This window comes from Stegodyphus dumicola, chromosome X1 (assembly GCF_044657685.1).
Source record: "Stegodyphus dumicola isolate Sdum_Otavi_A_Nest chromosome X1, ASM4465768v1".
Taxonomy (NCBI): Eukaryota; Metazoa; Arthropoda; class Arachnida; order Araneae; family Eresidae; genus Stegodyphus; species Stegodyphus dumicola.
The window spans coordinates 257,488,996-257,512,995 of NC_140780.1; the positions used below are offsets into that span (position 1 = coordinate 257,488,996).

At 34.8% G+C, this 24,000-nt stretch overlaps 1 long non-coding RNA gene across 2 annotated transcripts in view; it reads left to right on the forward strand.

The window, feature by feature from the left end:
- LOC118197941 (uncharacterized) overlaps nucleotides 1–22,112 on the forward strand; it is a 47,377-nt gene extending 25,265 nt beyond the window's left edge. For both annotated transcript variants that reach the window (XR_004759675.2, XR_015038743.1), the window contains exon 4: nucleotides 21,714–22,112. This is a non-coding gene — a long non-coding RNA (uncharacterized LOC118197941). The remainder of the gene's footprint in view (nucleotides 1–21,713) is intronic.
- Nucleotides 22,113–24,000: the final 1,888 nt, after the last annotated feature.

Genomic DNA, 24,000 nt, shown 5'->3' on the forward strand with positions numbered 1-24,000 from the left:
ACTTGTAAGGATTATATTAATTTATCTAACAGTTAAATTTTGAATTAAACTTCCTTTCCTAACATTTCTGAATTTCAACTTACAACTTCCGGAAAGAACGTAGTTTTAGAATCACGCTTGAATGCAAATGAGGAAGAGCGCTATTTAACCACGAAGTTCTATTATCTTAGTTAGAGAAAACCAGAGATTCTGGATAGTACGCGTCCGCCTTTTTAGGCTACTCTCTCTTAAGCTATTATTACGCTCGGCTGTACTTTAGGCCCTTGATAGCTTCGCAGTTAAACGTATTCGTACCTCTTTCCTGTTTAGCAATCGATAGACGTCTTCGATATTGCTTGATTGGTGGATGATCACCACTATCGATCCTATGTTGCGTCAAACTGGTTCGACCCACATCAGAAAATGAGCGGGAGAGAACATCTTTAAGATGGCACGTTCGGCAGCATTCCTCTCTTCGTCGTTTAATTGCGCATTCTGCAATAACTTCGATGTAATGCTCTCTGATACACGGATTCTGGAGTGTTAATGTTTCGTTTAATGCTGCTAAATGGAGTATATGCTGCAACCGCTTCATCTTTCTTAATAACTCTCAGCCTTTTAAGCTGCGTTGGCAACTCTCACCAGGATAATCGTCCTTGATAGGTCGACGAGTGCTGAGGCTACTAGTACTCTTTTCGGGCTGTTATTCTTCTTGGGATATTCTATGATGCCGTAGTGGAAATTTCTGTTTTTGTCTATGGATCCAGGAAGTAAAAATTCTGTTCTTTCCAGTATTGTGATATTGTCTTTTGCTATGATTTTGTAGACAGATTTAACTCCTTCATCATTATTTCCGAATAGGACTATGTCCTCAGAGGCAGAATGCAGTTCGTTATTTTTTAATTCCAGGAAAAATTGCATTACCTTAGAAAATCCAGTCCGAGTATGCAAGGGTATGTAATCTATGCCACATATGCCGTGTGACGGTAGGTGGCACTTCCAAACGTGATGTTAATGTTTACTTTTCCGTCGATGTCGATTTTATTGCCGGACGTAGGGTGGAGGGTAACGCAAGGCGGCGTCCAGATTAGTTTGCTTTCCAGTTGTTGAGCCAAATCTTTCCGGATGATGGCAACGTTGGCTCCTGTATCTATCGTCGTATTGCAGGGAACTCCATTAATATGCCCTATTATGAAAAGTCCATTACTGCAGCCACTCAATGCAGAAATCTGAAGGGCATTCAACTGGTACTTTTCTTTATCTGGCAACCTCCGCCCCGCGAGATGGCCATTAATTAGTTTCCCTGCTGTTTGCTAGGAGCGGTCTTAATATTAGTAGTCTGGGGTATTCTGCAGTTCCGCCGTATGTGTCCTTTAGCTCCAGAGTTCCAATATTTTAAAGTCAGCTTCTTGTCACTAATATTTCTCCTCAAAGCATTGCAACTCCAAAGATGAAACCACATGCAACTCCAAAGATGAAATCAATGCAAGCGCAGAAAACACCACGCGACAAATCCAAGAACTTTGTCAAAATACACTAAAAATAAAAAAAGCCAACCAGTCTACAAGAGCCAATTGGTGGACAAAAGATCTGCGAGCTGCAAGACAAAACAAGAGCCCTCAGAAGACGTATGAAAACGCGCACCACAGAGGAAGAGCGAAAATCAGCATGGATTGAGTATAATAAACAACGGGCAGTATACAAGAAAATGATAATTACAGCTAAATTACAATCATGGAGCAAATACTGCACTACCAATCAAAACACCTATGGCACCCTCTATAAAATGGCCACATCAAAAATATTTAGACCTACGCAAATACATGCCACCCATCAAATCCAACAAAATAACAATGCAGATACCACGCTGGACACCCTCAATGCAATAATGGATGAAGTCTTCCTTAAAGATGACAGCAATCAAGACACCCCTGAACAAGCACAAATGAGAGCTAACGACAATCTTCCCTTCACCCCTGACGACATCTCATTTACTAAACATGAATTGAGGCAACACGTCAAATCCTTAAATAATAAGAAAGCCCCTGGCCTTGATAGCATACCGAACAAAATTCTAAAAATCATATGCAGGGAAACTCCAGATCTTCTACTCACCCTCTACAACAAGTGCCTGGAATACAAATGTTTTCCAGACGGCTTTAAGATCGGTCAAATAGTCTTCTTTTCCAAGAAGAATAGAAATCCAGAGGATCCGCGCTCATACCGTCCGATCAACCTACTACCAGCAATGGGCAAATTACTATAGCGACTGATAATTACAAGAGTCAAGTATCACCTCTATAAAAATAACAAAATCAGCAAGTATCAGTTCGGATTCAAACCTCATAGATCCACCACTCACGCAATTGAATCTGCACTCTCAGAGATCTCAAAGAATAAACAACACCAAATGTATTCTGCACTTCTATGCCTGGACCTCCAAAATGCTTTCGACTCTCTCTGGTGGCCAGCCATAAAACAGGCCCTCGGAGAGATTGACTGTCCCAAAAATCTTTACCAATTAATAACTTCTTACCTCGACAATAGGAAAAGCATCGTCATTTACAACAACTCAACCATCTACAGAAATCAATCTAGAGGATGCCCACAAGGATCATGTATGAGTGCGGACCTCTGGAATGTCACCTTCAATCACATTATTAACCACACCTGGCCGGAGCACACCAAAATTGTGGCCTTTGCCGATGATGTTGCTTTTATCGTCAAAGGCTCCACCCGCGACCATCTCCAAGAAAATTGCAACGTTACGCTTGACATCTTCAACCAGCTGTGCCACAGGATTAAACTGCAAATCTCTCACTCTAAAAGCCAAGCCCTGATTATTCACAAGCTTGGACGCTCCATCACCAGATACCCAATTCTGAAAATAGGCAACAACAAAATCAAATGTGTTAAATCCATTAAATACCTTGGCTTAATTATCGACCATAAGTTCAACTGGATCGAACACCTTCAACAGAAGAAACTCACCACCGCCAAAATTGCTCAATCCCTAAAGACTATGAGAGGTTACTCCTGGGGCCTCAACAGCAAAATCATGAAAATATTACTCAAAACTGTAATCAACAAAATCATCATCTATGCAGCAGCAATATGGGCATTTCCAATGACACAGCGCAAAAGAAGATTATTAAATTCAATTCAGCGACCATTCCTACTCAACATAACAAGAGCATATGTCACAACTTCAACAAACGCCCTGCAAACACTCGCCGGAGTTATTCTTCTACCAATAGAAACTCAAGTAGAAGCAATCTCGACAATAGTATTAGAGCTAAGAAAACCAGCAAAATTCGCAGATACCATGTTCCACCCTGATGAATATGAAGAAAAAACCCAAAAATACCAGACACATCCAGCCTTCAAACTCCATAACCTCCACTGCAACTTCAACCAACCTCCTCCTAACACCAATATAACAGCTTTCACAGATGGATCCAAAATTGACAATAAAGTGTGCTGTGCAGCAACAATCTGCATCAACACCAGTACACCTCAATCAGCACCAGCATCAGTTCACTCGGAATGGCAGGGGCACCTGAGATCAAATAACAGTGTCTACCAAGCCGAATTAACCGCTATTCGCCTCGCCATCAACCACCTGCTACGAGACCCAACAGACACCATTCATATCGTGACAGACAGTCAGTCATCTATACAAGCTATTCAAAGCTTCTACACCAACTCACCAATAGCACAGGACATCCAGAAGACCATAAGGACAAGTAATAAGCAGTTCATTCTCTCATGGACCAGAGGCCATAATAGTTGCGAAGGCAATGAGAGGGCGGACTTCCTTGCAAAACAGGCAGCACTTGATCAAGTCGGTGACGGTATAAACATCCCCTGGCCACAATCGGCATTAAAATCAAAGCTCAAACAACTTGCAACTGAGACATGGCAGCAAGACTGGGAAAATGGTACAACAGGACGACGTACCTGCAGCTTTATACCGAAGATAGACGATACACGCACAGTATCCAACTATTTCTTGACACAATATATCTCAGGTCACGGCCCTTTCCCTACATATTTCTTGGAAAGAAATTTTACTTCTACTGATTTGTGCGTATGTGGGGAAAGAGGCGACCCTGACCATTATGTCTTTCATAACCGCCAGCCTACACGTCAAAGACCCTAATCAAGTGGGAATGGAATTTAAAGATTCCTAATCAACCATCAACACACGTACAAAAACATTAAACTAATCATAGACAAGCTACAACAACAAGGTAGAGAACTATGCCACTCATAAATAACAAAATGGACGTAATGATGAATACTTAGCAATCGAATTGCCACCACACAGCTGTCCAAAGAATCATGACTGTTTGCTCACTTCCACTGAAGAATGACATCTAATCTGCAGCTTCACCATTTAACTTTCCATGGAAACAATTTAAGGCAAATATGATATTCAACAGGGAGTGCTCCTATCCTAAGTCATCACTATTTATGCGAGTGATAATTATCAACTACCAGTGCCTTCAAACTACCAAAGCGCAGTACTTTGAACTTTACACTATTATCTGATGCCCATTATACAAAGTGCTCTCCATGCTGCTGCGCACAATTCTGTGCACATTGAACTCTATGCATAATGAACTCTGTGCAAAGTAAACTCTGGAAAATCTGTGCACAATCACACAATTATACCACCAACACAAAAATAACATAGCATTATAACTCACATCACATCCATCTTCCCATATGCTAAGGCATTCCTCCAAGCACACCAACAAATGTCAAACTGCAACACCTAATTAATTGTAACATGTTATCTCCATATTGATTCCTGTATACCAATATATCTGTACCTCGATTACCTGTACCCCAGTTTATCTTTATAATTGTTCTTCCTATGTAAATAAATTTTTACTTTAATGTAATTTATTATGTCAACTGCGTAATGTAATGACTTGTAATCTTTTGTCTTAATAAATGCCAGAAAAGGTTAGTGCAGTGGGGCAATACCATTTTTGTCTATGACGATGTCGTGGTGCCCCCTGCACTTTTTCCTGTCCTGTCCTGGTTATACCGTCTAGATGAATAGAGAATTCATTCCTTGGCTCTTGGACATGAGCAGCTCTGATTGGGTGGCGGTCTCTACGAGTTGCTTGCTGGGCTGCCTCGAATTTCATGGCGTGCACTAGAGCGCTTTTCAAGTCTTTAACATCCGCCATTCGCAGTGTTTTCTGTATCTCAGGGTCCCCGATGCCATCGATGAAATATTGCAGCGACAGGATTTCTCTTGTTTCGGTCGGGCACTCCGAAAAGGCGAGATGGGACAGCCTTTCAACATCCGTGGCGAGCTTCTGAAGTGTTTCCGTGGTCTTTTGTTGACGGGATTTTAATTGAAGCCTGCTGTAGTCTTTTAAACACTTCTCCCCAAAGCGCAGCTCCAACGCAATATTATATTTATATTCATTATTATATTATTATATTTAAAAATGCAATATTATATAATATAGACGTAAGATAGCCATCAATAACACAGTTCCTATCCTTAACCTGAGTAGAAAGAAGACTGTGTCAATGAGAACAATTAAAACGCATACTATTAGTCCAAAGAGGCAATTTGCCCAGAAAGACTATTAATTTCGTTTTGATATTTTGCGTTGAAATATCGTTTCACTTTTCAAATTGTTGCCACCAAATATTAGAGCCCTGTATTATATTTAAAGAAATTAAATAATGAAGAATCTGCATAAATGTATGCATGTTTCTTGCATCGTGATAAAACAACGATACCTAGAGCCATCAAATACCGAACAACGTAAACCTCCACCGAATATGGGCGTCTGGAAGCATTAATTTGGAATTTGTTTTATTAGCTATTTCATATTTTATCAGATATTAAAGAATTTTCGATTAACAAACTCAACGATTTCAAAGCGAGGAATGGCAATACCGTACGGAAAAAAAAATTATCTTCAGTGCGCGAGACTGTGTATCAGAAATTCTAAAGATATGGTCATTTTAAAATTGTTTTGCGATATTGTTGTTGAATTGAATTTTAAGGTTTAACTGCGAAGAACATGCTATTAAATAAAGGCCGCACTCGAAACGTTAAAAAACGCCACTTTTGGCGTAATGTAAATCTGATAGCTTTCAGCTTCATGTGAAAACGACCCAGATAAATAAATTAATGGCTATATTTTGAATAATTAAGATTTTTTTATTAAATAAAAGCATAAATCTCGCAATAGCAAATGTTTATGAACAAACAATATCATAGCAAGTATTTTTCTGTCATTAGGCATAGCTGACTTTAATAGCTAGTTTTAAATATATGTATTTATGTTCTACATCTTGAATACTCGAACTAGAAGGCTAATCATAACTGTTCAGCATAAAAATGTTTCAAATGTTGAACGGGAACCAACATATGAAAATCTTATTGCAAATTTTTTAAAAGTCTGTGAATTTAATATTTAACAAAATTGCAAGTGGACTTTTTTCAACTGTTTGAAACTTTAATCGTTAACGCTTAGGGAGATTGAGCTGTAATCTAAAATATTCAGATTGCAGTTTCATTTTTTTATATTACCTTAAAGTGATTGTTACTTGCATACAACGTTCTCCAGTTTGCGTCTCTACTTTACTACTTTTTTGAACAAAAGGATGCCAACTGGAGAAAAATAACTAAGTAAAAACTAAATGTTATATTTAATGTTTCTTACTTTAAATAATTAGATTTGCCGCAGAGGAAATTCATTTTTTTTGTCTTCTCTACACAGGCACTGACATAATTAATAGGTTAACATAATTAAAGCCTAGCTACATTTTGGAGCTTTCACAGTTCAAACACTCACGAAGTTGCGTTCGAGATTTATGCGACTGCGTACTGGAAGTTAAACAATCTGTCTGAAGTTCAGTGTTCGAAGTAAAAAGAAAGTGAATAGGTTACCTTTATGAAATTTAATTCCTTTAATCTTTATTACAGGAAATATTGATAAATTCGCCGCTTCGCATAACTGATCATTTTATTTGCTAGAAAGCCTACCAATGGTTGAGTAGTAAAATAGATTAGTACGGGTTTGCGCTCCAGTATACCTGCTGACTGCATGAGAATTTGGGAGTTTTTCGCATGTATAACATAAATTCAAGCTAGGTTTCTTTAAAAAAGCCCTTTACGAAGGCGCCCTTTCCACGAGACAAATAGCGGCTGTGTGATTTGTCATAACATATCGAATACTTCAACACAATTCCTGGCTGCTCTCACATTTTAAAAAAGCCATACTATGTTACATTTCCCAAGTTGAAAACAAGAAAGCTAAAAGTTTTCTTTATACACAGTTTGCAATCATTTTTTATATTTCAGCTATTAATATACTACTAGTACTTTTATTCCACTAGCTGAAGAAACTACTAAATGCTAAAGTGTTTATTGCCCATTTATATTGGTTTTATTGTACTTAGGCTGAAGTTCTATAGCCAGTAATTGTTGTTCTATTGGCTCAAAATAGTAGTAGCACTTATACTATTATCAGACACTAAACTCCACCAGCCGAAACATTTAAGTATTCTAAAATTATTTTCTTTGAAACCAAATATATAACTTTCTAAAATGTTCTTTACATCTAGTATAATTAGCCAACCAACAACTAATTGAAAGTAATTCAATGCGATTATGTAAAAGAAATAAAATTACCAACTAAGTCAGTTAGGCAAAAAATAATCGGACTAAGAGTAGCTCTACAGAATAAGGTTCTCCTAGCTATTTATCTCAACGTGGCCTCTTCAGAGAATTTCGATTTCGGATAAATTAATTTCCCAAAGGTTCTAGTACGTTCCTCAGACCATTGAATACGCCGTAATAAACAACCTAGTACTTCGGTAAAAGGCTGTATACGTTGCATGTATTTCTGTCTCAGACAGGCATTTGTGTGTAAGAGCGGCATGTAATATTTTTACACATATCCATGCATAAAATATACTAGTCCAAATATTTAAATAAAAATATGTTAAATATTTGTTTAATTTTTTTCCAGATATCGATTTTCTTAGATTAAGCTTACGTAATATTAAACCGTTATCTCAAATCTAATTTCTTCGTCAAATTCTTATGTGTACAAATATTTAACCAGCAATTCTTTGAACGTTACAATCCTCTTCTCTTCATCATTGCAGAGGAATCTTACCTTTGAAACTGTTTGAACATAAAAGTTAAACTGACAAACTCGCATAAGTCTTCTTAAAATCACTACTTGTTAGATTTTTAATTTTGTAGATGGATTATTTTTTATTGTTTGAAAAACAGCACATAACCTCAATTTTCAAAAAATGAAATGGAAGTAGGGGATTGAAGGAAGTGAGTAACTTTTAAGGGTCATATTAAGTAGCAAATACGACAAATAACGTAATCCGAATGTAAAACATTAGCAAATAATATTCCTCTTTAGGGTAGCAAAACTCTGTTTAAGATGTAAAATGGTGCTAGTGTAAAGTTTTCGATGTTGTACGTTGTATCATGAAGTGCACTATAAGACAGTGAATTAATTTGGAAAATGGAAAGAAAATTTTACTTTAATGGAGTGGTTCCTAAACTTTTCCGAGTTGCGGTGAATTTCTTTAGTTAAAATTTTTTCTTGGCGCCTTACCCTAACAGACTAATCACCCCGCACTCCAAGCAGCAGAATAGTAAAGAAAACCAGTCGGGGAAGTCCCTTGGGGGTTGTCCGGAATCGATGGCGATTCTGAACTATACAAAGGAAATACAAAGTGCGGGCTTGCTTGTACAGGTGTCTTTTATTATTTTTATTTTTTCGTACGGTAAATCATAAAAAAGTAATTAATTTTTTTAATTTGCTTATTTATTTGATCATTCAATACATAATACACAATATAAGTTTTTTAAATAAAAATATATAGTTTTCAATGAATTTAAAATTATTTCTGTTTTCCATCTCAGTAGTTACTTCAATATAAATTCATATATTTTTAGAAAGATGATTTACTTAATGAACAAATTTTTGGTTTCTTATTTTAGCTTATCGCATTTAACAAACTGTGGAAAATCTCAGCACATGCAAAGAAGAATGTGTGGACGGCGTGTTTTAAATATCGTAAAGTTTAACTATGTCCGGTCCAATTATTCTTTTTTATCGCTATGTAACTAAAAGCACCGGTCTATGAAAATCAAATGTGTTCAAAATAGAATTTTACATTCGCATATTACCTGCATATAATTATAGAAATATGATATTAAATAAACATATGTTTACCTGTGAAGATATATGTAGAATCAATAAAAAATGAATATTTACAAAAAAACTATTACTAATATGCTTAGTTAAAAAATATGGAAAATTTACGTAAATTTTTAAGTACCTTTTATTCTCCACAATATATACAAAGTATAGGTTTGTAAAAAAAAAAAAAAAAAAAAAAAAAAGAAGGCCAGATTTACATGAATTTTGACTAAAAATATATGTTGTAAAAATACGGGAAGATTTACGTCTATGCTGTAAATACACGTAAATATTCACCAAAAATATACGTAAGCCCTTGAAATGTACGCATGTTATATGTAAAAACTACGAATAAAACGCGTTCATATGAATGGATATACCTAAATTTCACGTATAACTTACGTAAGGTTAAGAAACATGTGTAAATATCTACTATTTTTTCCGGACACGTTTTATGATATTTTTATGTTCAAGTTCTACGTTTTTTATATCAAGAGCCATTCATATATTGCACGTATTTTCCGCTCACAATTTACGAATGCATGCTGCCTGGCTCTATACCTTGAGGCCCACCAGCGGCCGAGCGGTAAAGTCGCTGAACACTGGTAGTTCGGTCCGAGGTTCGAATCCCGCGAACGGGCTGGCTGCATGGGCGTTTTCGTGGTTTTCCCCATGTGTAACGTGTATACGAACCAGTTTCCCTTAGAAAGTCCTCCACGAAGGCATCCCTCCTCTTAGGCAGATAGCCCTCGAGGCTTTGCCATACTCACACACACACACTATACCTTGAGATTTGTCTAATATTAATAGGTAGGGTTCCTACTTACCGGAGAGCGAAATTGTCAGTATCCTGCACCTTCATTAGTTACTCGACCAGAAGTTGACACAAATTATCACACTAATCGAAACTACGCATGTTTGTGTCCGGACTAGCAATTACACTAATCAAGAAAGATTTGGTATAGCTGCGCATGGATTTTAGGATTTCGAGAACGAAATTATTAAAAGTATATAAACTTCTGAATTACTCCGACTGTATTTACTCAAATATATTTTCTTTTCAAACTTTCACGTGTATACGAGACAGTTTCCCTTAGAAAGTCCTCCACGAAGGCATCCATCCCCTTAGATAGCCCTGGTGTGCTTTGCCATAATTAAATACAACACAACAACAACTTTTCAAACTTTCTGCCAGGTTAAACTTTAAGCTTTTCACTAAGAAAAGAGTCAAAACATTTTTTTAAAAACATTTTGGGGTTCAAGCATTAATGAAGCTCATTTTGTATTTAATTTGAAAAGCTCTTTCCAGTATTTGTAGAGTCGGATAAAATAACCAGATAAATCTAAAATAAAGGGATAGAAAAAACTGAGGTAAGCGCATTGAAAAACCTGTTGCAAAGGTCACCATGTGAAACCATACGCTTAATATTTTCAAGCAAAACAAAAAGTAGCTGACATAATGATAAAGTTTTACAATCTTCAGATCGTTAACTGCTTTAACTATAAAAATAAATAAATTTGGTGACGTGTAATTTCGGTAAGATTATCTGATTTTTAGATTTACCGATAATGCAGCCACAGAATTGAGAAATGCATTTTTTAACTTCATAAACGGAAAAGGCCAATCTTAGTGTTACTAGTCTGTGTAAAATATTTGAGTTTCGCTCTTACTTAAATTTAGTTTGTAGTTTTTATTTTCTTATGTTCAGACCACAAGTGCTGGTCTTGGTATCCCGAAGGGCGGGAGCACCTGTAAATTGTGGAGAATAAAAGGTAATTAAACCCTTCTTATCTTTGTCATATCTTCTACAGTAGCTTAGGACTTAGTTTTCAGTAAACTCACTGTTCTACTCAGAACACCTATATGTTTGCTAAACAGATAAGAAGAAATAGCAGTCCTGATAACCTTGTGGGTATTCACAGCTGTGATGTCAGATGAAACCTTTCTATGGAACAGCTTTTAACATATGAATTGTTTCTATGATGAAGAAATTTATAAGCCTGAAGTGGTTATTATTCAGCCGAGCCTGATTCAGTTAATAATAAAGAACATACAGATGATTCTGTCTCAAACTGTAAGATGTCAGTAACATGAAGCGAATCTGAAATAAAAGATACGCAGGAACTATAGAAATTTTATCAAAAACTCAGGACTTAAATATGAAGTAAAAGCCCCTAAATGAAAAAATGTGAACCCCAGTTCATGCTTTCACGAAGCGGTACTACTTTTCAATATTAACAAAATATTGTAAATGTGGTTTCAGGAAAACCTCCAGTTTAACCTTTTCTCATGGTGGCGAAATATATGACATCACATACAGCTTTAGAGACTAACCGGTATACAAAACAAGCAAATGATCATTCTTTTATTGTCACTAACGTGCCCACCAGCGGCCGAGCGGTAAAGTCGCTGAACACTGGTAGTTCGGTCCGTGGTTCGAATCCCGCGAACGGGCTAGCATGGGCGTTTTCGTGGTTTGCCCCGTGTGTAACGTGTATACGAGCCAGTTTCCCTTAGAAAGTCCTCCACGAAGGCATCCCTCCCCTTAGGCAGATAGCCCTCGTGTGCTTTGCTATAATTAAATACACCACACCACACCATTATCGTCACTAACAGTGAGTTCAAGAAGTTCTTATACATTCAAACAATATCCTGTTTTACAGTGGATATCATATTTTATCACATTATGTTCCCACAGGAAAGAGTTCAGATTTCGAAAGGATTTGATGAACATTATATATGGCAAGAGAATAATCTTGGGAATTTTAATTTGTTTTTTTTAACAGTATTTTTTTAATCTGTGCTGTGTCTGCTGCGTTAAACAAGAGACAAATTATTATCGGCCAGGAGGGTTTACTTCATATTTTGCCACGTGGAAAAATGTATTGGGAAAATGTCCCCGACACTGATACAACTTTATTGAGTCAGGCTATGCCCCGGAATTGATACAGTGATACCAAATGTTATGTGCATTTCAATGACTACTCTAAAATCATGGCAGATGACCGTTAATATACAATTCGATCACTGTTATAGAAACTGAATATTACCTTGAAACATTTTGTAGTGTTTTCAGAAAGTCTAACAGTCGATGAAAGAATAGTAAGTTGTTTTGGTAAGCGCGGTTGTAAGATGCTCATGAAGAATTAACCTGTAAAATTCGTATACAAATTAGGGATGCTGATATCTTACGATGTATGACCCTTCAATATTATTCCTTATCGAGAGACCCAAGAAAAATGGAAGGAACCTCTTTCTCAGCGCGTTCTGCTTTCAATAGTGGAAGACCCGAAATTTCACAGTATATACATGGACCATTTTTTCTCATAACATGGGTTACTTGACCTTTTGAAAGAAAAAGAATTTTGTGTAAGTGGAACTTTACAAGATTATCGAACGGCAAAATGTTCACTTGTGCCTTAGAAAAAAATTGAGCAAACTGCAAAGTGTTTCTTCTGATGCAGTTTTTGATGAAGCAAACGAAATAGCTGCAGTAAGATGGAGTGATAATCGCGCACTGACAAATTTCAAAGGAATAGAAGTGAAAAGCAAATTGGAGTGCAGGGTGAAAAGAAGCAGGAAGGAAATCGATGTTCCGTTTTGTATAAATTCAAACAACAAACTCAAAAATGGGGTGAATTTGTTTGACAGCCACGTAGTAGGTTATTTTACTTCTATCCAAGGAAAAACGTAGTGTTGGCCTCTTTTCTTAAACCGTTTTGAAACAGTTCTCAGAGTGTTTCCAAACTGTTTTGTCCTGACGAAGCGCAGGACATTTTAGCATTTCAAAGATCAATTATCATAAGTTATTTAGGCGAGGCATTACCTAGGAACAACACCTAGGAACAATGCGGTTCGAGGCAGAATAATAAAGATCTTCTCCGCCTTGGCAGCAAAAGCATATAGATACAAAATGCCAAGCGGCGCCGGAGAAGATGCTTATCATATACATGGAAGAAAAATTCAAGAGCTGTTTGCAAATTATGCAGTATTGGATTCTGCATTCACTGTTTTCCCAAATTTCATTGTTAATTGCCTCTTGAGTATGTAAACAGAAGTTTCGTAAAATTTTGAATTGTATTGGAGCATGTAACTCAATAAAATCAAAACAGTGTCTGAAAATGTTTATTTTACATGTGTTATTACCTCATATTATTGATGTCTCTAAAGTGTTACACTTTTTTCGCGGAAGCTATTGAGTGTTATCCGATATGGATTAGGTATCTGCTTGGCTGTTTATGGCAAATTAAAATTGTTAATATTTAAAAAGTCTGTCTTGGAAATAGGAAGCAATAAGTCTAATAAAATTATCGCGGTAGTTTAACTTGATAGGTTTGTATATAAGTCTCCGGTGCCATACCCTATCAAAAGCTTTCGCAATAGAGAATGTTTATACGTTATGTTTTCATGCTACTTTTATCACACATCTTGTTAGCCTGGGATAGGGGTCCGGCCCAGGAACCCGTGTCCGTGCTATCTCAGAGATATGGTAAGTCTATATATTTCTGATGCGCTGATAGGAAATACCAAACTAGCAATATATTCGTTGACAGCAATATATAAATTGAAGTATGTAAGTTCAGCAATCAATGAGCTAATTAAGAAAACCGAAATCACTTATACATTGATACAAAATAAATTTTTTTATTTCCTTTTTTAATAGTCAGGGGTCCAAATTAACGGCAAAAAATATTCAGTTAGTTTTCTTCAGCATCATTAAGTTTGCCCTTTTAAAAACGGAAAACGTAAACTATATTTTTTACTTATATTCTAACAAAAATATGGAACATAACTACAGTACTTTATCGTATATCCCCGTCAGCTTTTAGCGCCAGGCTCTGAAGATTTTAAAAATATTAGCGTAATTTTCCCATTCCTCAATCCATTCAGAAAACGAGCTGCACTAAATTTCCGAATGGATTTATTTACGTAGTTATTGCTTTCCTCTTACTAACACAGACAAAACCTCGCAAACTACCTGCGAAGTTCAAGCCGAACTGTTGAATATTATATCAGCCTAATAACCGCCTAACTGTCTAACTGTTGAATTTTATATCAGCCTAATATAAGAATGAACCAATCGAATCACAGTGATGCAAATGTAGTTTGACATTCAATCTATTGTTACGAAATTGGTATTTAAATAGCTAATGTTAGTTGAATTATAAATTAAATTGTTTTATTCCCCGTGCGGTGCAGCGCGTGACGAATATTAAAGGAAAGCTAAGCCGGAAAATTAAAAATACAAAAGCACGTGCTTTTAACATTTAATCAATAAATATCTCTTTTTGATTTCGAGAAAAGTCCAAAAAATTCTCTCGCGCGATTTAAAATCTTATGAAAAAGAGGAAAAACTCTCAATTCAATAGTTAGTTAGTTTGTTGTTGGTTTAAGAGTTTGTTTAAAAAACTGCTCTTGTTGACTGTAACAAATTCGCGGATTAGCTTTCTTTAGCTGTTTTTGAATTAGGTTCTCTTGAACGTTTGAGTAGTTAAAAGACAACTACTGTGAGATATTGTAATACTGCATGAATATCTGAGGAAATTCAAGCATTTTTGCTGTGATAATAAATTTTGTTCATTTTTTATTGGACTTCTGCATTCATTTCATAACGAACCCGTACGCACGCAACAATTTTTGGTGGCAGCGGTGGGATTTTTGAATGCCAATTACAAGAGCGATGGAAGACCAATTCAGGCAATTGATGACAGCATTCGCTGCTTTTCAAGAAAAATGGAAGGGGCCGTAAACTTCGTTAAAGAGGAAATTAAAGCGGGACAGGAAGAAATGAAATTGGGCCTAGAATCCGTTAAAAAGGAGATGAAGGCCGTTCAAGAACAGATTGAAGCAGGTCAAGAGGAAAGGAAAAGAGAAATAACCTGCGTATTAGAAAATAAATTCGAGGCTATGGAAGACAGAATAGGAACTGTCGAAAATCAAGTCGGACAAATTGAAGAAAAGGTTTCTTCTGTCAAAGATCAAATAGAAGAGAGAGTATCGGCTGTGGAGCAACGAGTCAAAGGAAGAGTTTCGGCCGTCCAACAACAAATCGAACAACAAATTGAGGAAAGGATTTCTGTTGCTATTGCCAAAGAAGTTGACACTTTAAAGAAGAGCATGGCGACAGAAGGAAGCAATTCTGAGGGTTTTAAATTTTTACCGATGCCTGCTCGTCACGTTCTGAAACTATCTACATATGACGCGAAGACCTCCTGGCAAGTGTACACACAATTTTTCTATCGTGGCGGATGTGAATGGATGAGATTTCCAAGCTAAGGCCTGTCATCTCGCCGCTTTTCTGAAAGCAGACGCAGCGGATATCCTGCAGACGCTTCCCGAAAACCAGAGACTAGACTTTGAAGCTCTATCTGACGCTTTGGAGCTACGCTTTAGGGAAAAGTGTTTGAAAGACTACAGCAGGCTTCAACTAAAATCCCGTCAACAAAAGCTCACCGAAACACTTCAGGAGCTCGCTATGGATGTTGAAAGGCTGTCACATCACGCCTTTTAGGAGTGCCCGACAGAAACAAGGCAAATCCTGTCCCTGCAATATTCATCGATGGCATCCGGGACCCTGAAATACAGAAAGCACTGCGAATGGCGGATGTTAAAGATTTGAAAAGCGCTTTAGTGTAATTCGAGGCAGCTCAGCAAGCCACTCGTAGAGATCGCTACCCAGTCAGAGCTGTGCGAGTTAGATAATTTAGCCAGAGAAGTCAATACTTTGATACGGAGTAGGAGAGAGAACAAAGTGGCTCTAAGGTGTTAGCATTGAAGGGCACATGTGTTAAAATATGTGATCAGACATTTGCAGAGGGAAAACGAAGAGACAAGCTATAAATCAGTTGTGGGGATTTATTTACTTTGACTAACAATTAATTTTTAACTGAAGCAACTGTCTTCTCAGTCTCGTTTTCATCCACGCTTTTCTGCCAGAATGCTAATCAGATAGCCTCGCGTATATTCAGATTAAGATAGAAAGAAGTGCCATTTAAGAGAAGCTTTTGAAAGGTGATTTTGGAACGTGTTATACCTGCTTGAAGGTCCCGTTGTTACTTTGGATTACCAGCAATTCTATGGTGTTTCTAATTCTATGGCGTTATTTAATTCTATGGCGTTGAGTGCTTCCAGCCATTTGGCTTGTTTTTAGCTGGTTTCTACAAGTCATAGCTTTCTTGTGCGTTAACCTTCCAGCATCCAGTAACTTTAGCATTACTTACTTCTGCAAGAAAATTTACTTCTTACTGGTTACAAAAACACACTTTAAACTAACTTTAATATTTTTATTTATTTCTAAAAAATAGAAATAAAAGAAAATGAGGAATTGAAAGCGCTCTTTTTCTCCAAAAGTTTCCTTGTCTTTCTGTTCTTCATCATATAATTCTTGAAGAATGCGAGCAAAATCAGCTGGTTGCACATATTTTTTTGCCATGAAAACCGATATAAAATTCACAGAGCTAAATGTATTCAAATTAAAGTAATACACGGCAATTGATAACAAAAAATTACAAAATATTTGAGAAAAAATATTTTTTTTCGAATTTTAAAACACGACCGCGCGCGTGTAGTAAATTTTATGAAAAAGCTGCCACGTAGCACAAATGCCCAGTTTAAAAAAAAGTCAAATTACTTCCTATTGGCACATTCCATGATGTGGGGAAGGGTAGAAAGGAGTAATAGAAATGATCTTCAGACGTCTCAGCTTCGATATGCGAAAAATGTGAATTAAAAACTGAATTTGTAGTAAATTTTGCGCATAGGCGCGTGCTAAAAGATTACGACAACAGAAATGTCAGAAGAAGGGTGAAAATGGCCCTTTATTATATTACATATAGTTAAACAGATGGTCCCACTTGGGCTTATATAAAGCGGACACTTCTGGCTTAACTCAAACAAGTAATATTGAACTCAAAATAAAATGTAATTAAACTAGCCCAACGACTCACAGGATAATTTAAAAATAATTCCTTACACAGTCGTCAAGAGCTCGTCAGGCTATGTTACCTAAAAATATGAGACTGTATACTCTTTCATCATGTGTGAAAATGTTTTCATGCGGAGTGATTATTTTAGTTTTATTTTTCCTTATTCATGGCTTTCAATCCACAGCCATCTTTACCTTTTCAGTCTTTATACAAAGTTTGTAAAATTTAATACTTCAGACGTAAGCTTTCAGACTTAAAAGTGCTTTTGATACATCAAGCTAACTACCTAGGTAAGTATTCTGAAGGATAATTAAAGTGATTGCACTTTTTTATTTGAATGCGTAAATACTCTGTGCTTTTGTACGGCCTGAATTAATATTACTATTAAGAAATTTGCAATTTTATTAAAATTTTCTTTATTTGCCCTAAACTGCGAATATTTTGCGATAAGCTTTCCCTACACTTAGCCAGATAGCCTTCTCATGTTTTGTCATAGTTAATTAAATAAACTTGTTTCTAAAGCATGGCCAAATTTATGTTTTTATAAAACCTGTATGGGTATGTTTAATGATGATCTGAAAAAATCAGATTAAAAACCTTCTTTCCATGCTTACTTCGGTAAAGAAGAAGAAGCATAGCTTAGAATCAAAATTTTTCAAATATAAATAATTTGAGTTTTTATAGCTGATTTGATGGCCATGGGGTAGTCAGAAAGCTAACCAGTAATCGAGACTTGTGTTATTTGCGAAAGTGTATTTTAATTAACACTTTCTTATGTTAATTCTTTCGTGTTTCTTCCATTCTTTTCATAAGCATCATAGGGATGTAAACTAAGTGGAATTTAAACATTGAGAGAATTTGTAGTTTGGTAAGAGAGCTTGGCAGCGCACCAGGAAAGCTGTTTCTTTTTTGAACCACCAACTATTGTCCGAGTTTCTTTTCTTTTTTTTTTTTTTTTTTTTTTGTGTGTGTGTCGAGTGTTTCCTGATATTTGATAACGTTTATGTTTAGAAGTCCCGTATAATCTAGAACTGGGTTGTACAGATATTAGATATATATATATTATTTTGTAAATATTTAAGCATTTTGTATTCCTGAGCTCCCACAGGGAGCAATAGACAAATTTGTTTAGTTGTGCCTAAAATATTAATGTTAATAAACTTTTTAATTTAGTTTTTCATCGCGTCTTTGTTCTTTTACTTCTAGACTTCTGCCTAGAGCAGGAAGATGATAGGTCATCTTTAACATTGGAAAGTTAAGCGGGATGTAGTTTTAAGATTCGTTATGTTTAATCTAACAGTGGAACCCCACTTATTAAAGAAACATTCATAAACAGTTGCAAATATTCACCAGGAGTGTGAGCTTAGTAAAATTTACTTAATTATTGAACTAAGCTTAATTTCTTCAAATATCAGTCAGTGGAGTGCGAGCTTGCTAAAGATTAAAGGTTTACCTAAGGTTACTTTAAAAGGTTCCTGTGTTTTATTTTAAGACTTTAAGTTTGTAGTTGAGCTTGAATGAAAAGTATTTGATTGTACAGCTTCATCTGCTGCACATGAAACAATATTTTCAAACCAATGTTCCTTAAACATCGACCTTAGATAAATAGTTTCTGTTTCATAGTTCTAAAGAAAAATGCTGAATTTTTACGAAATTAACTTTAACCCTGTAACGTGGGAAGAGAGTTCTGTAAATAATGAAACTAATTTTTATTTTATAGTAGTAAAGCAAGAATTCTAGTAAGTAAAATATTCGCCAACCTTCAGTGAGTTTAACTAAACCTGTTTTATAATTTTTGGTATAAAATTCATGCAGTTATTTAAGAATGATTTTATTACCATACAGTATTTTTCGGTGTCTATTATCGAGCAAAATTTGAGATTTCTCGTCATTTTTGTTGAACATCCCCAAAACAAATAATTTGCTGAGCATATCTATGAGAATTTTCGGCTCAAACAGGATTTAGTTCGCTAAAAATATGAGTAGATTACAAAGCTTCTAGGTACTTCTCCACATTAGCTGAAACTCGGATTTAAATCTAAATCTCATAGTAGAAATCGAGAAACTTGTTTGATAGAGACAATTGAAAATAAACAGTAAAAACTAAGTTAGCAAATGATTTAAAGTATTAAATTTTCCTCTCAGATATGTTATTCTCCTTCTATTACTCTTAATTTCAATCTTGTGAAGAGAAAACCTAATACAAATTTTATGCAGTTTCTAACGTAAATTGGAAATCCCGTTATATTGAAGATATTTCTAATTTTAAGTGAAAAGAAGGTATTAAATGGATCGGGAAATCCGGCTTTCTCGCGCATTCGCTTTAGAAGCTATTTAAATAACGGCAGATGGGGAGATTATAACGCAACCTCATAGCACATTTTAAGCTGATAGACTTTCGCATTCAATTAGCATTTCAGAGTAAATCCTTTTGATAATTTCCATTTGTATTCTGTTCCTTCATTTTATAATTCTCATGTGCCTAATTATCCCACTTCTAAGTTGCAAGACTGCTGCTTTGAATTTGTTAAATATTTATAAGTTTGAAATTTGATAATTAATTTTAGCTTAAGTATATGAGTTTAACTACCTAAATAATGGCTAGTGTTCATTATTAGAATATTCAAAAGCATTTAATGTAACGAAAGGAAACTATATTTATAGCTGCTAAAATAGAAACGAAAGCAAGTAGATTAAAAGTGAAAAAAGAGACTATATATGTATAAAACGAGTGTGATTATCAAAACATTTGCAGAAAATTTAGAATCACACTTGCTAAATTTTTTCTCTTCTTTCTGCTCTGTTCAACTCTAGTAGCAATAGACTTCAGTTAATGAGCAAAAGAACGTTCTGTTCTATTAAAAATTTATAAGCTCCCAAATACGAATTTAATCTATTTTTCATTGCAAACAAGAAAAGCTTTCATAGTACTAATTATAAAATTCGTAACACAGCAAATATGAATCGAAATTAATAGGAAAGTTTTATCAACCCTAAATCATTTCATAAAAATCACATAACTTTGGAAATATTGCGTTGCGTGTTAGAAAACCCAAACAATCCGAATTCCAACTAAGAGTGTCGGTAGTATAGCACAAGCAATAAGACAAAAACATACTAGTTTAAATTAAAAAAAAAAGAATCTTAGATAATTGATTGACCTTTAAATGTCATAATCAATTACTCAAACCACGGTGATGCGTTATTCAAATAAGCTACAAATGAATCCAATGATCATAATTACTCAAATTAATATAATAACATGTTATCACAATAGATTACTAATACCATCAGCCGATAATACATCAGTTCATCAATTTAACAGTTTTAAGGTTAGTTACCATAAACCCTACGGCACACTGCTTCAGTGAATAATAAAACAACTAAAACAAATATATTTGCACTATTTTTCATAATAAATCAAATAAAAAGAAAGAACATTGCACTAATACAACTACAATTATTGCGCCCTAACTTCCTTGGTATTAGACAAAATCTAAACTGGTTAATTACATCTACATTTGAAGAAATTCAGTGCTTAGAAAGGCGCAAATGTTTGTCACATGCTAGAAACTTATAGAGTTTGTGCCCATTTCTAGATTCTTAAGAGTTGGCAGACGCTTAAAAAACTTTTCGAGACGACCTTATCAAGAACACCCAGTAATTACTTCCTCACAACCATAATTTTACGTATCTTGTTAGTAATCATAATTATGTTTTTTTCTTCATATAGGTTCAGATGGAACCCCTCCGTTAATAAGAACAATGTTCTGGATAGTTATGTCCAAGAATGCCGTAAAAAGTTATTGCATAAATGTACAATTTGTTTAAAAGTAATGCAAAAGTTTCCCAGCAAATAAATGGCAGACTTACCATCAGATGGAATTACTCATTCGAGAGCGTTTAATAAAATAGTTGTTGATTTTGCTGAGCCTTTTTCTATAAAGACTTTATTAGGTAGAAAGAAGAATTTTAATAAATTTTCCGCTTGTATTTTTATCTGTTTTATTGTTAAAGCTGTTCATTTTGATACTGTTCATAGACTAACCACTGAAGCCTTCTTTGGTGCGTTAAAATATTCATAGCACGTAAAGGTAAGTTACGTGCTTCCTTCGGAAATTTTTGGTGTTAATGGTACGAATTTCGTTGGATCCAACCATTGATTGCGTACAATGTTGAGAAATTTGTACAAGGATAATAAAGAAAAATTTAAAGTTATACCGCTAGAGAAGGAATAAAGGGGATTTTAATCTACACTCAGCTCCCTTAAAATGAAATCTTGCAAAAATGATTGTCAAAACGCACCAGGGTAAGGATAATGTTATCAGAGTGGTTACAATTTGAGTTAAAACTCAAACACGTATATATCCAGTAACAAACGATCTGCTTTACCGTTTGTAAATGCATATAATTATTGATTGTTTTCATAACTATTATGTCATTCGTATGAACTTTGTATATGTATATATTCATATAGCTGTGTATTGTTGTTTTATAAGTGATATTGTATCAATGTAATGATATATGATTTTGTAGAAGCTGTTTTAACTTGAAAACATTTTAGTGCTTTATAAAGTATTTCTCCCGACTTAGCGTGCCTTCGTGGTGTAGTGCTCTGCATGCCGGGAGCGTATTCCAGAGGTCCGTGGTTCGACTCCTGGCGAAGGCGTTGCTCATCTTTCCCGCTTGCAAAAATACCTAATGACTCTACAGCTTTAAATGTTTATTGTTAACTGTTGTAATATCTATTCTTCGTTACAATATGAAGAAGACAGGTTGGTGCGATTCTGTTGGATTCAAGGTTTGAACGTTTCGTTAAACGTTTAGATTTGACTTGATGGTATATGGTTCCTTCGAGTGCTCTTGAATTCGCTGGTAAATTTAAGAAATGTTTTTATCAAGTTAAATAATAACTACATAGTTGAATTAAATAAGTAAACTTTTGTTGGTAGCTTTTGATTTCTGTAATTCATTTAAATAAAAGAGTTTTGTACTTCATTTTTTTTGTCTGGATTTGCAATACGGTAAAACTTTATTTTTGCTATTTTGTGTTTGACAGATGAATAAAATGCTATTTTATAATTAAATAACTCAAACTATTCATGCTAGACACAACTTCTAACGAAATGTAATATTTTAGTATCTAAGTACACTGATTTCACTAACAGTAGAAAGTGCAGGTCTCACCTGCCCCTTTTTTCTATCTTTGTCTATCATTCTGCCTATCTATCAAGCTACCATTCTGTTTATCTGCCTTCTACCTATCTGTGTATCTAGCTCTTTCTATATCTTTCTCGCTCGCTCACACACATAGTTCACAAGCCAGAGCAGAAATTTAAAAAAATTATTGTTATTTTTAACAGGTAAACTTTTCCTTAGAAAGAAATTGCCTCAAAAAGCTCCTTTATTATGTTTATAATAAATTAATATAGTTGTTAATAACATCGTAATATATAATTCAATTTACAATGATCACAAACCATAGTAAAGAATGAAATAACATCGTAATATATAATTCAATTTACAATGATCACAAACCATAGTAAAGAATGAATACTAGATAAATCGAACAGAGAATATTTAGTACATTTAGTCAAAAAAATCAGATTAATTTTTCAGTTTAAATATTAAACTGTATAGCCGAAAAAATTAAAATATCATTTAGAAATATTTAGAGATAAGCTCCGTTACTGAAAAAAAAAAAAAAAAAAAAAAAAAAAAACATCCCGATATTAAACAACTGAATGCACAAAATTTCTTAACATCTGAAATTTAAATTAATTTAAATTATCTGCTCAAACCTGCATCTGATAATTTATATTTGCATAATGGAAGGTGAGAATTGCGATTTTACTTCTTTCACATATTTTCCGTGAGAGTGTAGCAAACTGGTGTCTTTGCAAAATGTTTCTCAGAAAATATTTACTTCTTTTGAAAAAAAAAAAAAATATTTTAAAGAAAGCCTTTTCCTTTAATACTTTTTCGAGGTTATTTTCAAATACATTTACATAATTTTAGTGTCAATTACTTTTCTTGAGCCAATAACTCTATATTCAAATACATAAAATTCCCAAAAGAAGGAACCAAAGTGAAGATTTCAAGATAAATTTAAAGTGCTTCAAAAATTACTTTAAAATTACTTTTGTGCGAAAAGATTTTGCCTTAACAATAATTTGCTACTTTTCAGCAAACTATTATGGGCCAAAAATTACAATCATTGTCATTATAAAGAATTAAAATATTCCTTCCATATATCTATCTCTGACCTCAACATATCCAACTAAGAAGGCTAAGGTCTCAAATCCGCTGCCTGGCACAGGCACGGTTGATTATTCAAGATTTCTGCTTCCAGAAATCTAATAACTCTTTATATCACGTTGATTTTATTTACAGCATACTCAGAATGCATCAATTAACTTCAAACTTCTAGTAATTAACTAACAACTTAATATGGAATTGTTGCAAATTAATTATTAAATGGTTGTTAGTTAATTAACTAACAACTTAATAATTCTCGTTCAACATTTAACGGAAAATAAAAAAGTAATAATAAATATTGTCAAAAAGTAACTGAATTTTGATGGTAATAAAAAGATTTTTATGCATAGAGATACGGTTTCTTTATCACAGTTCAGAACTGCACGGTTTCTTTATCACAGTTCAGAATTATAAGTCAAAAGGTTAAGTTTTAGAAATGTGTGTTTCTTTTACCGGTAGGGCCTTTCTTTGCTTTAGAGTCAACTCCTGAAAAGAAAATGTAATGCAGTGAAACCTCGAATATCCCTTAATTTTTGGCGGTATGGATGGTCTTTATGGATTACAGAAATTTCTCCCACCACCATCACCAAATATGTATAGTCGATAACGAAGAACAACTTTT